The sequence below is a fragment of the Amblyraja radiata genome, chromosome 3 (assembly GCF_010909765.2).
Source record: "Amblyraja radiata isolate CabotCenter1 chromosome 3, sAmbRad1.1.pri, whole genome shotgun sequence".
In the NCBI taxonomy this organism is placed as follows: Eukaryota; Metazoa; Chordata; class Chondrichthyes; order Rajiformes; family Rajidae; genus Amblyraja; species Amblyraja radiata.
The window spans coordinates 34,609,680-34,626,529 of record NC_045958.1 but is presented as its reverse complement, the minus strand read 5'-3'; the positions used below and the strand labels follow the sequence as shown (position 1 = coordinate 34,626,529).

At 40.4% G+C, this 16,850-nt stretch overlaps 1 protein-coding gene across 3 annotated transcripts in view; it reads right to left on the bottom strand.

Annotated features, from left to right (window-relative positions):
* Positions 1-15,090, bottom strand: part of gcnt1 (glucosaminyl (N-acetyl) transferase 1) — a 93,793-nt gene extending 78,703 nt beyond the window's left edge. The window contains exons 1-2 of one of the 3 annotated variants that reach the window (XM_033017582.1): positions 14,753-15,090; positions 14,351-14,542 (exon numbers count right to left, since the gene is read on the bottom strand). The gene's annotated coding sequence lies outside the window, so the exon portion shown is untranslated. Of the gene's footprint in view, positions 1-13,589; positions 13,700-14,350; positions 14,543-14,752 lie in introns of those variants that run through there. The other 2 variants (XM_033017583.1, XM_033017581.1) reach the window with 2 other exon arrangements.
* Positions 15,091-16,850: the final 1,760 nt, after the last annotated feature.

Genomic DNA, 16,850 nt, shown 5'->3' with positions numbered 1-16,850 from the left:
TGTTCTATGGGTCCAGGTCAATAACTCACTGAAAGTGGCAACACAAGTAGATAGAGTGGTAAAGAAGGCATATGGTAAACTTGCCACCAGCAGTTGGGGCATTGAGTGTAAAGGGCCTGTCCCAATTGGGCGTCATTTGCGAGTCATTTGCTAGTGTAATGCTGGCCGGCGTGGACTCACTGGGCAGAAGGGTCTGTTTCCGTGCTGTATCTCTAAACAAAACTAATAGAAGAGGGAAATTAGAAATATAAAGGAAAAGAAACGGAAGATTCAGAAAACCACCGCCAATAAATGTGTGGAAATAGCCAAGTTGTTTAGTCCTATTTCTGAAGAAGAATAAGGCTCTGAAATATGACTCAAAGAATAAACATTGAAGAAAACAAGCTAGAACACAAAGAAACATGTTGGGAAACCTGTTTGAATAATTTACCTGTCTCAATCAAAACAACTATAAAAATGAGAATGTACAGGTTTTTCCACAAAAAGACACCAAGTTCAAGTTCAAGTGAGTTTATTGTCATGTGTCCCTGTATAGGACAATGAAATTCTTGCTTTGTTTAAGCACACAGAAAATAGTAGGCATTTACTACAAAACAGATAAATGTGTCCATATACCATGATATAAATATATACACACATGAATAAATAAACTGGTAGTGCAAATAACAGAAAGTGGTTGCTAATAATCAGAGTTTTATCCGAGCCAGGTTTAATAGCCTGATGGCTGAGGGAAAGTAGCTATTCCTGAACCTGGTTGTTGCAGTCTTCAGGCTCCTGTACCTTCTACCTGAAGGTAGCAGGGAGATGAGTGTGTGGCCAGGATGGTGTGGGTCTTTGATGATACTGCCAGCCTTTTTGAGGCAGCGACTGCGATAAATCCCCTCGATGGAAGGAAGGTCAGAGCCGATGATGGACTGGGCAGTGTTTACTACTTTTTGTAGTCTTTTCCTCTCCAGGGCGCTCAAATTGCCGAACCAAGCCACGATGCAACCGGTCAGTATGCTCTCGACTGTGCACCTGTAGAAGTTAGAGAGAGTCTTCCTTGACAATCCGACTCTCCGTAATCTTCTCAGGAAGTAGAGGCGCTGATGAGCTTTTTTGATAATTGCGTTAGTGTTCTCGGACCAGGAAAGATTTTCAGAGATGTGCACGCCCAGGAATTTAAAGTTCTTGACCCTTTCAACCATCGACCCGTTGATATAGGTGGGGCAGGTGGGGTTATATAAAATAAAATGATTTAAACAATTATATTGTTTTTTAATAAAAACAATGGCATTGAAACTTGAACTTGCACCAGAATGCTTTAATGTCAGGACCTGTTTGTGGAAACATTTGGAACCAAGGTAATGCTGATGATAGTTTCCACAAAAAGACACAATGGTCACTAGGTGCAGGAGTAGGCCATTCGGCCCTTCGAGCCTGCACCGCCATTCAATATGATCATGGCTGATCATCCAACTCAGTATCCTGTACCTGCCTTCTCTCCATACCCCCTGATCCCTTTAGCCACAAGGGCCACATCTAACTCCCTCTTAAATATAGCCAACGAACTGGCCTCAACTACCTTCTGTGGCAGAGAATTCCAGAGATTCACCACTCTCTGTGTGAAAAATGTTTTCCTCATCTCGGTCCTAAAAGATTTCCCCCTTATCCTTAAACTGTGACCCCTTGTTCTGGACTTCCCCAACATCGGAAACAATCTTCCTGCATCTAGCCTGTCCAACCCCTTAAGAATTTTGTAAGTTTCTATAAGATTTCCCCTCAATCTTCTAAATTCTAGCGAGTACAAACCGAGTCTATCCAGTCTTTCTTCATATGAAAGTCCTGACATCCCAGTAATTAGTCTGGTGAACCTTCTCTGTACTCCCTCTATGGCAAGAATGTCTTTCCTCAGATTAGGAGACCAAAACTGTACGCAATACTCCAGGTGTGGTCTCACCAAGACCCTGTACAACTGCAGTAGAACCTCCCTGCTCCTATACTCAAATCCTTTTGCTATGAATTTGCTCCCCTTCGCTCATTCCGGCAAGGCTTATGTGATCGCCCAGTTGCTAAACATTTTAACTCCCCCTCCCATTCCTATACTGACCGTTTCTGTCCTGCTCCTCCTTTACTGTCCAACGCAAAGTGGAGGAACAGCACCTAATGTTTTGCTTGAGCAGCTTACAACCCAGTGGTATGAAATTTGATTTCTCTAACTTCAAGTAACCCTTGCTTTCCCTCTCACTCCGTCCCTTCCCCTCCCTAGTTCTCCGACTAGTTTCACTGTGCCCCTGATTCATTTTACTGTTTGTGTGCCTCGTGGTCAACTTCCCCTCAGCTAACAATGAACCAATCTACATTTCCTTAATCAGCGTTGCTTTGATCTGTCGCTTTCACAGCTTGCCCTTCCATATCTCTAGTTTCCCTCTTCCTTGACTCTCAGTCTGAAGAAGGGTCTTGACCCGAAACATCACATATTCCTTCTCTCCAGATTCTGCATGTCCCGCTGAGTTATTCCAGCATTTTGTCTATCTTCAAACTATTTAAAGTATAGTCTCCTACAAAGTCATCTGTTGTTACCTCCGCCTCTCATTCAACATTATTTCAGATATATTGTATTCAAGAATTTAGGGTGGTGATGCTTAATCATCTCTTTAATTCAATTTTCATAATTATCTTTAAAGTTCATGAGTGGAGCACCCAAGTGTTTCATATCTATGAAAGCTATTTGGAAATTATTCCCATTTGAAACAAACATACTTGCTCAAACAAATAAACTTAAGTTTCATTAACGAGGGGAGAGAGGGGAGAGAGGGGAGAGAGGGGAGAGAGGGGAGAGATGGGAGAGAGGGTAGAGAGGGGAGAGAGGGAGAGGCGGAGAGAGGGAGATAGGGAGAGAGGGAGAGAGGGAGAGAGGGGAGAGGGAGAGAGAGGGGAGAGAGGGAGAGAGAGAGAGAGAGAGAGAGAGATGTTAGTTTGTATTGTTTCTTTATTGATAGTTGATATTTGTTTGTGTTTGACGTATTTTGCTTGAATAAATAGTTATTTGTACTCTTCACCATGCACTTCCTCCGTTCATTGATGCGAATCCTTGGACCCTGCATATATTTCATTACATTTTGGTACAGTCGGCAGGATTCAGTGAAAATGAGGAGAAAGAGGGCTGATGATGCAGAACCAGAGACCTTTTGAACCTTGGATGGGAAGATAATTCTGAAGATTATGGTAGTTTGGGCAATGTGTTAAGTAAATGGAGAGTTAAAGGATAAGGCAGCAAAGCTACCATACTTGATTATTAAATGTTTGGAGAACTTGGGCTTTCCCCCAAAAAGAAAGAGGATCTCCCACAAGCGGGATGGATAGTTTCATGATTAGCAAATTATTCTACTATGAAGAGACAAGCTGTGGAAGATAAACAGAAAATGTTTAAATGTTTGCCAACACACAAGCACAAGGTAGAAATAGCTGGAAACTAAATGCAAATGTAGCATAGGTGGAATGGCATAAACGAGATAGGAAGAGAATTGTGGGATTTAACTTGTTACCCCAGTGATTGGTTCAGTGCACATTCTTGGGCCTTGGATTGGCTATTTGGCAGTTTTGGCAAATGCCACAAGCACAGGGAAAAGCCTTTGTGAAAAAGATTTTAACAAACATCCAAGTATAACCAAAGTCAAAATACCAAAAACTTAGTTCCATACTTTAGTTCTGTTTACTTATATTGTTCGCGAAAATTTGTATGCTGTGGTTCTTCATTTTTAAATCATGTCAACTCCTGTTTTGCAACCAGACATTATCTGTGATTTCCATTTAATTGTATCATTATCATTGGATAGATCTCAAATGGCTAACGCTGACCGTGCTGCCATAGAAACAGTCAATAGAAACATAGAAACATAGAAATTAGGTGCAGGAGTAGGCCATTCGGCCCTTCGAGCCTGCACCGCCATTCAATATGATCATGGCTGATCATCCAACTCAGTATCCCGTACCTGCCTTCTCTCCATACCCTCTGATCCCCTTAGCCACAAGGGCCACATCTAACTCCCTCTTAAATATAGCCAATGAACTGGCCTCGACTACCCTCTGTGGCAGGGAGTTCCAGAGATTCACCACTCTCTGTGTGAAAAAAGTTCTTCTCATCTCGGTTTTAAAGGATTTCCCCCTTATCCTTAAGCTGTGACCCCTTGCCCTGGACTTCCCCAACATCGGGAGCAATCTTCCTGCATCTAGCCTGTCCAACCCCTTAAGAATTTTGTAAGTTTCTATAAGATCCCCTCTCAATCTCCTAAATTCTAGAGAGTATAAACCAAGTCTATCCAGTCTTTCTTCATAAGACAGTCCTGACATCCCAGGAATCAGACTGGTGAACCTTCTCTGCACTCCCTCTATGGCAATAATGTCCTTCCTCAGATTTGGAGACCAAAACTGTACGCAATACTCCAGGTGTGGTCTCACCAAGACCTTGTACAACTGCAGTAGAACCTCCCTGCTCCTGTACTCAAATCCTTTTGCTTAGAAAGCTAACATACCCCCCCTTATTTGGCCTCAACTACATTCTGTGGCAGAGAATTCCAGAGATTCACCACTCTCTGTCCTCCCTCATTTTTTCACAGGTGAACAACCTGTCTGAAGAAAGGTCCCAACACGAAACGTTACTTATCCATGTACTCCAGAGATGCTGCCGGACCTGCCGAGTTACTCCAGCATTTTGTGTCTTTTTTTGGTTGTAAACTGGCACCTGTAGTTCTTTGTATCTCCTGTCACCGTTGGGTGGTGCATGGATCTTGGTTCAAGGAAGTTATTATTTATTGCTTCTGAAATAAAACCTTGCCAGTCCCAAGAACAAATTTAAAACATTGCGACACATATTCCAGAGAACCCAGTTGCAGTTGAAGAAATGGTTGCTGATTAGACTCAACTGCTTGGCGCAGGTTAGCTGCAGTTATCTGGGTGGCATCTCTGTGCAGAGATGTGATACCACACCAGTTTCCTTCACTAATTAACGTTGAGAATATAGAAGGGGCTGATCCAAATCCAAACCCCGCAACTTGTGCCACCCAATACTACTTTATGTCACTTGTTCTATGGGTCCAGGTCAATAACTCACTGAAAGTGGCAACACAAGTAGATAGAGTGGTAAAGAAGGCATATGGTAAACTTGCCACCAGCAGTTGGGGCATTGAGTGTAAAGGGCCTGTCCCAATTGGGCGTCATTTGCGAGTCATTTGCTAGTGTAATGCTGGCCGGCGTGGACTCACTGGGCAGAAGGGTCTGTTTCCGTGCTGTATCTCTAAACAAAACTAATAGAAGAGGGAAATTAGAAATATAAAGGAAAAGAAACGGAAGATTCAGAAAACCACCACCAATAAATGTGTGGAAATAGCCAAGTTGTTTAGTCCTATTTCTGAAGAAGAATAAGGATCTGAAACCTGTTTGAGACCTGTTTGAATAATTTACCTGTGTCAATCAAAACAACTATAAAAATGAGAATGTACAGGTGTTTCCAGAAAAAGACACCATAGACAATAGACAATAGACAATAGGTGGGGTTACATAAAATAAAATGATTTTAACAATTATATTGACTTTTTAATAAAAACAATGGCATTGAAACTTGAACTTGCACCAGAATGTTTTAATGTCAGGACCTGTTTGTGGAAACATTTGGAACCAAGGTAATGCTGATGATAGTTTCCACAAAAAGACACAATGGTCACTAGGTGCAGGGGTAGGCCATTCGGCCCTTCGAGCCAATACTGCCATTCAATGTGATCATGGCTGATCATCCCCAATCAGTACCCCGTTCCTGTCTTCTCCTCATTTCCCCTGACTCCACTATCTTTAAGAGCCCTATCTAGCTTTCTCTTGAAAGTATCCAGAGAACCGGCCTCCACCGCCCTCTGAGGCAGAGAATTCCACAGACTTACAACTCTCTGTGAGAAAAAGCGTTTCCTCGTCTCCGTTCTAAATGGTTTACCCCTTATTCTTAATTCACACAAAGTACTGGAGTAAATCAGCGAGCCAGGCAGCATCTCTGAAGAAAATGGATGGGTGATGTTGTCAGATCGGGACCGTTCCAAAACATCACCTATCCATGTTACTCCAGCAAATCCTTCTGTTGTTTACATTCCTGTCTGTCTCTCATTGCTTCTAACTTTGAGAGAGTAATATGCAGTCTTACAGTGATGCACTGTAGCTATGAAGTTCCCATCCAGATAGCTATGAAGATCCCATCTTTTTACTGAATAAAATCAAAGACTGACCATTTTCAGGTGCACGCTTTTCAAGAATGAATAAACAGTGACGGTAAATAGGGAGCAAGTTAAAAGAAGTAGCATTACACAAAACAATAATCTATCACCTTTCACCCCATCAGCCATCGCCTACAGCACATAATCCTCTGACATTTTCGCAAACTCCAACGGGATCCCACCACTAGCACATCTTCCCATCTCTACCACTTTCCACTTTCTGCAGAGACTGTTCCATCCACAAATCTCTGGTTAACTCATCCCTTCCTACCCAAACCACCCCCACTTGCACCTCCTCCAGCCACGTCTACAGTATCCGTCCGCTCTTCTATATCAGACTCCTCTATATCAGCAAAATCTAGCACAGACTTGGCGATCATCTCCCCTTCGCTCATTCCGCCAAGGCTTATGTGATCGCCCAGTTGCTAAACATTTTAACTCCCCCTCCCATTCCTATACTGACCGTTTCTGTCCTGCTCCTCCTTTACTGTCCAACGCAAAGTGGAGGAACAGCACCTAATGTTTTGCTTGAGCAGCTTACAACCCAGTGGTATGAAATTTGATTTCTCTAACTTCAAGTAACCCTTGCTTTCCCTCTCACTCCGTCCCTTCCCCTCCCTAGTTCTCCGACTAGTTTCACTGTGCCCCTGATTCATTTTACTGTTTGTGTGCCTCGTGGTCAACTTCCCCTCAGCTAACAATGAACCAATCTACATTTCCTTGATCAGCGTTGCTTTGATCTGTCGCTTTCACAGCTTGCCCTTCCATATCTCTAGTTTCCCTCTTCCTTGACTCTCAGTCTGAAGAAGGGTCTTGACCCGAAACATCACATATTCCTTCTCTCCAGATTCTGCATGTCCCGCTGAGTTATTCCAGCATTTTGTCTATCTTCAAACTATTTAAAGTATAGTCTCCTACAAAGTCATCTGTTGTTACCTCCGCCTCTCATTCAACATTATTTCAGATATATTGTATTCAAGAATTTAGGGTGGTGATGCTTAATCATCTCTTTAATTCAATTTTCATAATTATCTTTAAAGTTCATGAGTGGAACACCCAAGTGTTTCATATCTATGAAAGCTATTTGGAAATTATTCCCATTTGAAACAAACATACTTGCTCAAACAAATAAACTTAAGTTTCATTAACATTGTTTAAACTATCCAGGCAATAGGTAATTCCAGATAGTTCTCTTCATTAACCACCCAAGATAAAATCAGCAGTTGAACAGTGGAAAACTTGGAAATAAATGTGTATATACTATTATCACAGTTTTCCGGGACATATCTAACGTTATAGAGGAGGAGGAAAACTATTATGGATATTCACTTCATTATTGGTGTCAGCTTCAATACACAGAATGTATTCACAAGTGCATATTGATGTGGAATATTTGATTTGGCATCTATCAATGAGGAACCCTGCACATACTAGATTTTATTTTAAAAGGTCAGATATCAATCTAATTAAAAAGGGTTACTTTGTCACTTCTTTTCAAGTGGGAACTTTCCTCAAAGTGCCCAATTGTTTTAATCCGATTATTTAGAAATAAAGAACTGCAGATGGTGTTTAATACACAAAAAGACCCACAGTACTGGATTAACTCAGCAGGTCAGGCAGCATCTCCGGACAACATGCCTCATATACATTGTTTATATTTTTGATCTTTTGCATCTTTGGCTTTTTATTTTGAGAAAACCAGAACTTTCCTAGTCAGTAACTTTCTTAAAAATTGACTATTAAGGATTGCCCAATTAATGTTTCCGTGATAATTTATCTGGAAAAAAAGTGGTGAATGTGTATTTAGAACAAACTGAAACCAATGCAAAAAGTATTGATTGGATTTTTAATTATTAATCTGTCATATGGAAATTTAAAAAAAAATTCATAGCATCCTGTTATGTTGCTGACCAACTGGCATTTATACTCATAGAGGCAATGTAGCTTTCAGGTCCTCACTGATCATTTGGGAGATGGCGGGATTTCAAGAGATAACAGATTGAGGGTTATTTCATTCAAATGTTTAAAATAATTAACTTGTATCTTGCCTCTTGTCTCTTATTTCGTCTTGAATGGGGCAGAAAAAGATCATCTCTTTCTTCCGTATGGGTTGTTAGGTTACATATTGGGGTAATCATTAATCATTAATACAAGCAAGAACCAGCCTTTAAACTACAAAATATAATTAACAAAGGACATACAACTTCATTTTGAGTTTCCTCTGTATGTTTGCTTGTGTTCAATAAAAATGTTGCACCTACAGCTGCAGACCCCAAATTACTCTTTCAACCACTACAGGGAAATTAAAGCCAATAGAACAAGTCAGGAAGGATAGCAGAAAAACATTCAGTCAAGGATCCATTTCACTCAACTGAAACCTTCCTGGTTGGCTTCACGGAAACACTAGAGACAAATAATATGAACTCAGACCCTGTTATGGAAATTGCTAGTTCTGACGGTTTAAAATGAATTGATCCAGGTTAACCAGAATCCAGCTCAAATATCATTGTTTTGTGACGCTTGCTTCTATTAATGTATGCATTTCCCAGCTTTGTTGCACAATGAATTGCAAAATACCACAAGTTTGTAGGCCAACTTTTCCGCATAGACTGCAAGTGTCGAAAGTTTTAAGAGATGACTGCATTTGCAATGTAATCGCTCAGTAAATTATCAGTGAAATAATTTAATGATGGTGCTGATGTTATTACAATACAAATTAACCCGTTCAATTTAGAAAACAAATAAGTTGAATGGCCAATTTCATTACTGCAGACAACAAATTACCGTTGGGCATCTTTAAAAGGAAATACTGTTTTTTTAAAATAATTTTCCTCATCTTTTTCTTTCAATTACTGTATTTTAAGTCTCTTTTCTTTTTATTTTCTTCAGTGTTGGTGGTCTCACTTGCAATTTAGAAAGATATTCATATGTTCCAAACCAAGTTCATTTAAAAATAAAGGCAGGCACAAGAAGTGTCAGATGCTGGAATCTGGTGTAAGAGAAAGTGAACTGCAGGAGGAACACAATATCAGTGGAGGAAAAAAGACTGGCGTTTTGGGACAGAACCATTTATCAGAACTCAAAAATACATTAAACTACTGAGATGATACTCTGGTGCAGAACAATATATTGGATTTGGAAGGAATTTACAGGATACTAAGACTCCAAAAGGAGAAATAGGGAATTTAGAAGGCTGACACAAAAAGCTGGAGTAACGCAGCAGGTCCGACAGCATCTCTGGAGAAAAGGAATAGGTGACATTTCAGATCGAGACCCTTCTACGAATTTAGAAAGCTATTGGTTAGCTTTGATTAAAGTTTTGATGACAAGAATAGGATAATTTGTAGATTCAGGAAAACAAAAACAATTCTTCTGAATGGGAAGAGAACGTTGTCTAACAATTTGAGTTAGATCTTTCAGGAAATTATTAAGGAACGTAACCACACCCAAAGGTGATAAAACTCGGGAATTTTCTTCTGTAATTGACCAGAGTTAACTTTAGAGATACGACACGGAAACAGGCCCTTATCTGCAATTCTCGTACACTAGCACTATCACACACTAGGGCCAATTTACAATCTTTACTGAAGCCAATTAACCTACAAACCTGCACGTCTTTGGAATGTGGAAGGAAACTGAAGCACCTGAAGCACCCGGTGAAAACTCATGTGGTCACCGGGAGAACGTACAAACTCTGTGCGGACACCACCCATGGTCAAGATCGAACCTGCGCTGTAAGGCAGCAACTCTACCACTGCGCCGCCTGATCATTGTACAGATTATATATTAATCAGTAATTTTAATGTGGTGACAGACAGACTTTTGTTTAACAGTGATATTGAGGCACATGGTCTTAGGACACAGATCACCCATAATTTGACCCGAATGTTGGAATGGGCTCATAAGCTAAACTGCTGATTTTACCTCCCGGTACTGGGACATTGAAGACACTTGAAGACATTGGTGAGACCACATTTGGAGTATTGTGTTCAGTTCTGGTCACCCTGTTATAGAAAATGATGTTAAGCTGGAAATGGTGCAGTGAAGATTCACAAGGGTGTTGCCAAATTCAAGGGCCTGAGCTATATGGAGAGGTTGAGCAGGCTAGGAGCATTGGTAGCTGAGGGGTGGTCTTATAGAGGCAGATAAGATCATGAAAGGAATAGATAGTGTAAATACACAGAGGTGTTTTCCCAGTGTTGGGGAATCAAGAATTAGAAGACATAGGTTTAAGGTGAGGAGGGAAAGATTTAACTGCAACCTTTTTTTTCACACAAAGGGGTGGCAGTTATATGGAACAAGCTGCCAGGGAACGCAGTTGAGGCAGGCACTATAACAACATTATCAAAACATTTTGACAGGTGCATGGATAGGTACATGGACAGGATAAGTTTAGGCAGATATGGACAAAATGCAGCCAGGTGGGACTAGTGCAGATGGGGCATGTTCGGCGGCATGGATAAGTTCGGCTGATGGAGTGGTTTTCACCCTATATGATTCAATGACTACTGAAAATGTGCTGCGTTGCCAGCGAGGCTGTTACTGAGTTGGGATGTTAAACATGGAATTGAATGCTATCTAAAAGGATAAAATCACAACTCAGAGAGGAGTGGATAAGTTTATACCACCAGCCATGGTCAATATTAAACCCACAAAACAGTATGTCTATCTCCAACAAGAGATATGTTTCCATACCCACTGACTTGTCTCCTACCTAATATTTACATAATTGAATGGAAACTGAACAATATAAATTCCACAGCTACAAGAGCATTCCAGAGATTTTGTAAATTTCATGAGTCATGCACCACTTCAAGCCCAAAGCCTTGACACAAATATGGAACGTCGTGCAAATATGGACACGCTCGAGGCAGGAAACATGTTCCCAATGTTGGGGGAGTCCAGAACCAGGAGCCACAGTTTACGAATAAGGGGTAAGCCATTTAGAACAGAGACGAGGAAACACTTTTTCACACAGAGAGTTGTGAGTCTGTGGAATTCTCTGCCTCAGAGGGAGGTGGAGGCTGGTTCTCTGGATACTTTCAAGAGAGAGCTAGGTAGGGCTCTTAAAGATAGAGGAGTCAGGGGATATGGGGAGAAGGCAGGAACGGGGTACTGATTGGGAATGATCAGCCATGGTCACATTGAATGGCATGTATTGGCTTGAAGGCCAAATGGCCTACTCCTGCACCTATTGTCTATACCAATATCACATTTGCCTGGAAGAAAGCTGCTCCTGCAACATTTTAAAAAGTTTAATATAAACTCGGACAAAACAATCCACTTGTACCAAGTTCACCACGCTAAGCATTCATTCATTCCACCACTGCTCCATCATGACTTCAGCATGTAACATCGACAAAATACACTTAAGTTTCTTATCTTGACTTCATACCTCCTAAGTCTGCAACTGGGGAACATTTACACTTGTGGGCACATCATCAAGGCTTCCTACCATGAATTGGAAATACATCACCATTTCTTCTTCATCAATAGGTCTAAATCCTCAACAGCATTTTAACAACACCACCATTATGGACCAGATATTAAATTATGATGCAACATAGTACAGGAAGGAGATCAAGAACCTTGTGTACTCGTGTCATGCCAACAACTTTTCTGTCAATGTCAGCAAGACAAAGAAGATAATGATCGACTTCAGGTAGCGAAGTACACATACCCCAGTTTGCATTGACGGTGCCAAAGTAGAGGTTGAAATCTTAAATTCTTAGGCGTCAATATCACCAACAATGTCTGCTGGACCACCCATATTGTAGCAATGTTACAAAATTTTGAGATTTAAAAAATCAAGTTTGCAATTTATACCATCAGATAAAGCATAAAAAGAAGTTTAATTTGACACCTAATTCACTTTCATATCTTCAGTATAAAAAGAGTTATGACCATTTACATACTCGGAAATGAGCATCTTGTTCCCTATTGCTTTTCCATTGACTTAACTCAAAAGCTGTGATCAAGGACAGTCAAAAACCCATAACTTTCTTAAAAATTAAGAGAACTGAATGCAATTTTCAGTTTTTATAGATTGAAGCATTCTGAAACAAATATGAAACAATCTTACTTGGATGACCTGAAATTAAAGCATATAATTAGTTAGTTACCTAATTGTAGCTAATTACAAAATTCAATTATTAGATCTAAACATCTATCAATTTCTTACGAAAAGGTTAACATTTTTAAATAGCCTAAGTGTCCAAATAACATTCTCACTAGAATTCACAATATAACATGATATTTTTATCTCATTGTCATGAATTTATAGGCCAAATGGAAGGAATTTAGTGTTTAATTGCTGTAAATGAATGGCCATTTAAATCATCTTGTGAGTGGGATTTTGTGGAACGCGATAGTTTGGAACCCCATGTCGGCAGGAAAAATACTGCCGGTTCGGATGGGTCCCAATTCACCTTCTCGCAACTTAAAATTTTGATTAATGGCATCTTAAGAAGGCATCTTAAGAAGCACTTTTTAATGTAAAAATAAACGGCGTACCTTGCCTTGTCCCCTATGTGAGATTCGTCCCGTTGTCGGCGTTAACAGCTTTAGAAGATAAGTTTTGTAACATACCTACATATTGAAGCAAAAACCAAGAAAGCACAGCAATGCTTCTACTTCCTTAGAAGGCTAAGGAAGTTTGGCATGTCCCCAACAACTCTCACCAACTCAACAGATGCACCATAGAAAGCATTTTATCGGGATGCATCACAGCATGGTTTGGGAACAGCTCCATCCAAGACTGCAAGAAATTGCAGTGAATTGTGGACGCAGCCCAGATCATCACACAAACCAACCTCCCTTCCATTGACTCCATTTATACCTCACGTTGCCTTAACAAGGCCAGCTACATAATCAATGACCAGTCGCACTTGGCAACTCCCTCCTCTTCCCTCTCTCATCAGGCAAAAGGTATAAAAGTTTGAAAATGCACACCTCCAGATTCAGGGGCAGTTTCTTCCCAACTGTTATCAAGCAACTGAATCATCCTACCACAACCAAAGAGCAGTCTTGAACTACTATCTACCTCATTGGTGACCCTCAGACTATCCTTGTTCGGACTTTGCTAGCTTTACCTTCCACTAAACGTTATTCCTTTATCATGTATCTATAAACTGTAAACGGCTTGATTGCATTCATGTATTGTCCGTCCACAGACCAGATAGCATGCAACAAAAACTTTTCCCTGTACCTCGGTGCACATGACAATAAATAAAACTAAACTAAACCTTCATCAGAAGGACTGCAAGGGCAGATGGCAGTGATTCACCACCACTTTCTCAAGGGCAATAAATCCCACTAAATTAATAAATTAAAAACATCTCTATAACAGATTACCTTGTGTTATGAAACAAAGATACAGAGTGGAGGACATGGTGAGGACATGCTTCAGGTCGGGACTCTTCTTCAGACTGATTGTGGTTGGAAGGAGAACGCTGGAATGGATTTGGGGGCGGTACAAATCCAGACAAGTGACAAATGGATGCAGGTGACCATGTTGTGATTGGCAGATGGTTGGACAAAGGCCAGAGAAAGGCTGAAGATAAAAGTTAGAGATAAGTTGAAGACAATAAGGAGAGAAGTGGAGTGAAATGAAAAGTTAGGGGAATGTGTATAGGTGGAAAGAGGGGAGAGGGGATGTGGGGTGGGAGAATTTGATGTTCATATTGTTGGATTGTAAACTACCTTGTGTTATGGCGAGGTATTTAATGTTTTATCACAAGATTCTTAATAACAAGGATATTAATGTCTGAAGAAGGGTCCCACCCGAAACGTCACAAATCCATGTTCTCCAGAGATGCTGCCTGATCCGCTGAGTTACTCCAGCACTTTGTGTCTATCTTCGGTATGAACCAGCATCTACAGTTCCTTCCTACATACTTAGTATCTTGCTACCTTTTTGCCTTCAAACGAAAACCTTATTGGTAGTAACGTGGTTTGAAATTGTTAGTGAAAGGAGCTATATAAAATATATAAATATATTCATATTTTATTCCTGAACTTTAACCGGTTTTAAAGCATACTCTTTCGCAAACAAAATATAAATCTTATTTCTGGAATGATCAAGGGTTAGCTCAATGTGAAAGAGAACCACTTACATTTAACCAATATCCCGATATTGCCCTCTGCCGCATGTCTCGGGGATATGTAGCCTTTTTCTTGACGAGAACTCATAATCCGCATTAGGCGACTTTATGTTCTGCCACTAATCTATTTACAGGTACGAGGTTTTAGTCCACAACTAATATCTGTCCGTGAATATTGCGTGAAGTAAGGTTGTTTCTTTTAAACTGTAAAACACCCAAACAAAGCGACCATATAAATCCCAGCAAAGATCCGAACGCACCTCCAGCTCCTGGACACGATACAACAATACTGCCTATGTATCATATACAAAAATAGGTGCCGCTGGCGTGCCAAGATTCGACAAATACATAGTACTGTGCAATAACAGAGTTTTAAATCACGACAGCAACATTGAACAATTCAGAGAGGCTTACTGCACAGCCAGATCCAGGAAGCAAGATGTTTATTTGTTTCCATTTAACTCCATAGTTACGCAAAGCTGCGGGAGAGGTCTCCGAGTGAAATAGACAAGCACCCCGGCCGTGAAATACACCGTCCCGCGCTGTCTCTCGCTTCCTCTGCGCGCTCTTTCCCTTCCTGTGCTTCCACGGGCCACTTCATGCAGACTTGACTGAACCTTAAAATGAGTAACGGTATTGAACCTAGCTTCCCACCTCGCTGCCGCCGCGGTTACTCCTCTGAATTCCTGCGAGTATAGGTCATATTTTGTGGGAGCTGAAGGTGCGGAATATGGAGCTGGACGAGGAAGATGGGGCTGGCGAGAATCCACATCGCAATTTCTTAACAATTACGGCCAATCCGGATTTTGCCACAAAGAATGGCAATTTGAAAAAAATAAACGAATCCAGCATCTGAAAATAAAACATTTTTTCCCCACATCCCGGGATCGCAATGGAATTGCATTTACAATTATGTTTAGTTGAATTTTGAAAATTAGTTTCCATATTAAATGTCAAAACAAGGAGCAATGTATTAAAAATAATTCTGGCCATGCTTGAAATGCAGCAAGTTCAAAATAACAAACACGGTAGCTAAATGGAGCAAAGATATAGGGGAAACTCAGGTAGCATCTGTGGAGGGAAATAAACAGATGCCGTTTCGGTTAGGGACCCATCTGTAGACTGATGGAGTAGAGGGTAGAAAGCTGGGAACGAGAGGCCACGGGAAGGGATGCAACAATAACCGGCAAGTGATAGGTGGGAAGATAGACACAAAAAGCTGGAGTAACTCAGTGGGTCGGACAGCATCTCAGGAGAAAAGGAATAGGTGAGGTTTCTGGTCGAGACCCTTCTGCGGACTTCATTCTTTAAACCAGCATCTGCAGTTCCTTCCTACACAAGTGACAGGAGGATGTAGATGAGTGGCAGATGTGTGTGTGGAGACAGTGATAAAGGCTAGAGGTAAAATTTAGGCAAACGGGTGAAGAGGTGAATTGATATAAGGTAGCAATGTTACAAAATTTTGAGATTTTAAAAATCAAGTCTGCAATTTATCCCATCAAATAAAGCATAAAAATAAGTTTAATTTGACACCTAATTCACTTTCATATCTCAATTATTAAAAAATTTATGGCCATTTTCATACTCGGAAATTAGCATCTTGTTCCCTATTGATTTTCTATGGACATAACAAAAAAGCTGTGATCGTGGACAGTCAAAAGCCCATAACTTTTTTAAAAATTAAGAGAACTGAATGAAATTTTCAGTTATCATAGATTGAAGCATTCTGAAACAAATATAAAATAATCTTACTTGGATGACCTGAAATTAAAGCATATAATTAGTTAGTTACCCAATTGTATCTAATTCCAAACTTCAATTACTAGATCTAAACATCTATCCATTTCTTAATAAATGATTAACATTTTTAAATAGCCTAAGTGTCCAAATAATATTCACAAATAATTCACAATAAAACATGATTTTTAAATCTCATTTACATTAATTTATAGGCCAATGGAAGGAATTTAGTGTTCAATTGCTGTAAATTAAAGTCCATTTAAATCAGCTTTCTAGTGGGTTCCTGTGAACGCGCTGGTTTAGAACGTTCACATTGCGGTAGATGTGTGCCTCAAATGCCCAGAAAAATACTGCGGGATATAATGGGCCCAAAATTAGCTACTCGCAACCTTAAACTTTGTATAAAGGGATCTTAAGAAGCCCTTTTTAACGTAAAAATAAACAGCCTACCTTCCGTTTTCCCCTGTATGAAATCTGGCCCGTTGTCGGCGGTCGCGGGTTTAGAGGTTAATTTTTAACCTACTATAACAATTAAATAACGCCCTTAAAACTAATAATAGCTCAAGCGAGGGAATCTTCCAGCGATTTTTCGTTAATAATTAACTAGGCTGAAAAACCTCGATTTGAACAGTCTAGGGAAAATCGCGTTTTAAACCCGTCCCCCTCTAAACGGCGCCAAAATCGCGCACACGGGCTGGGACAGATTTTCAGCGACGCTTCAGGTACGTTTTGCAACATACCTATATAAGGGGGGCAAATGAGGAGCAAAACG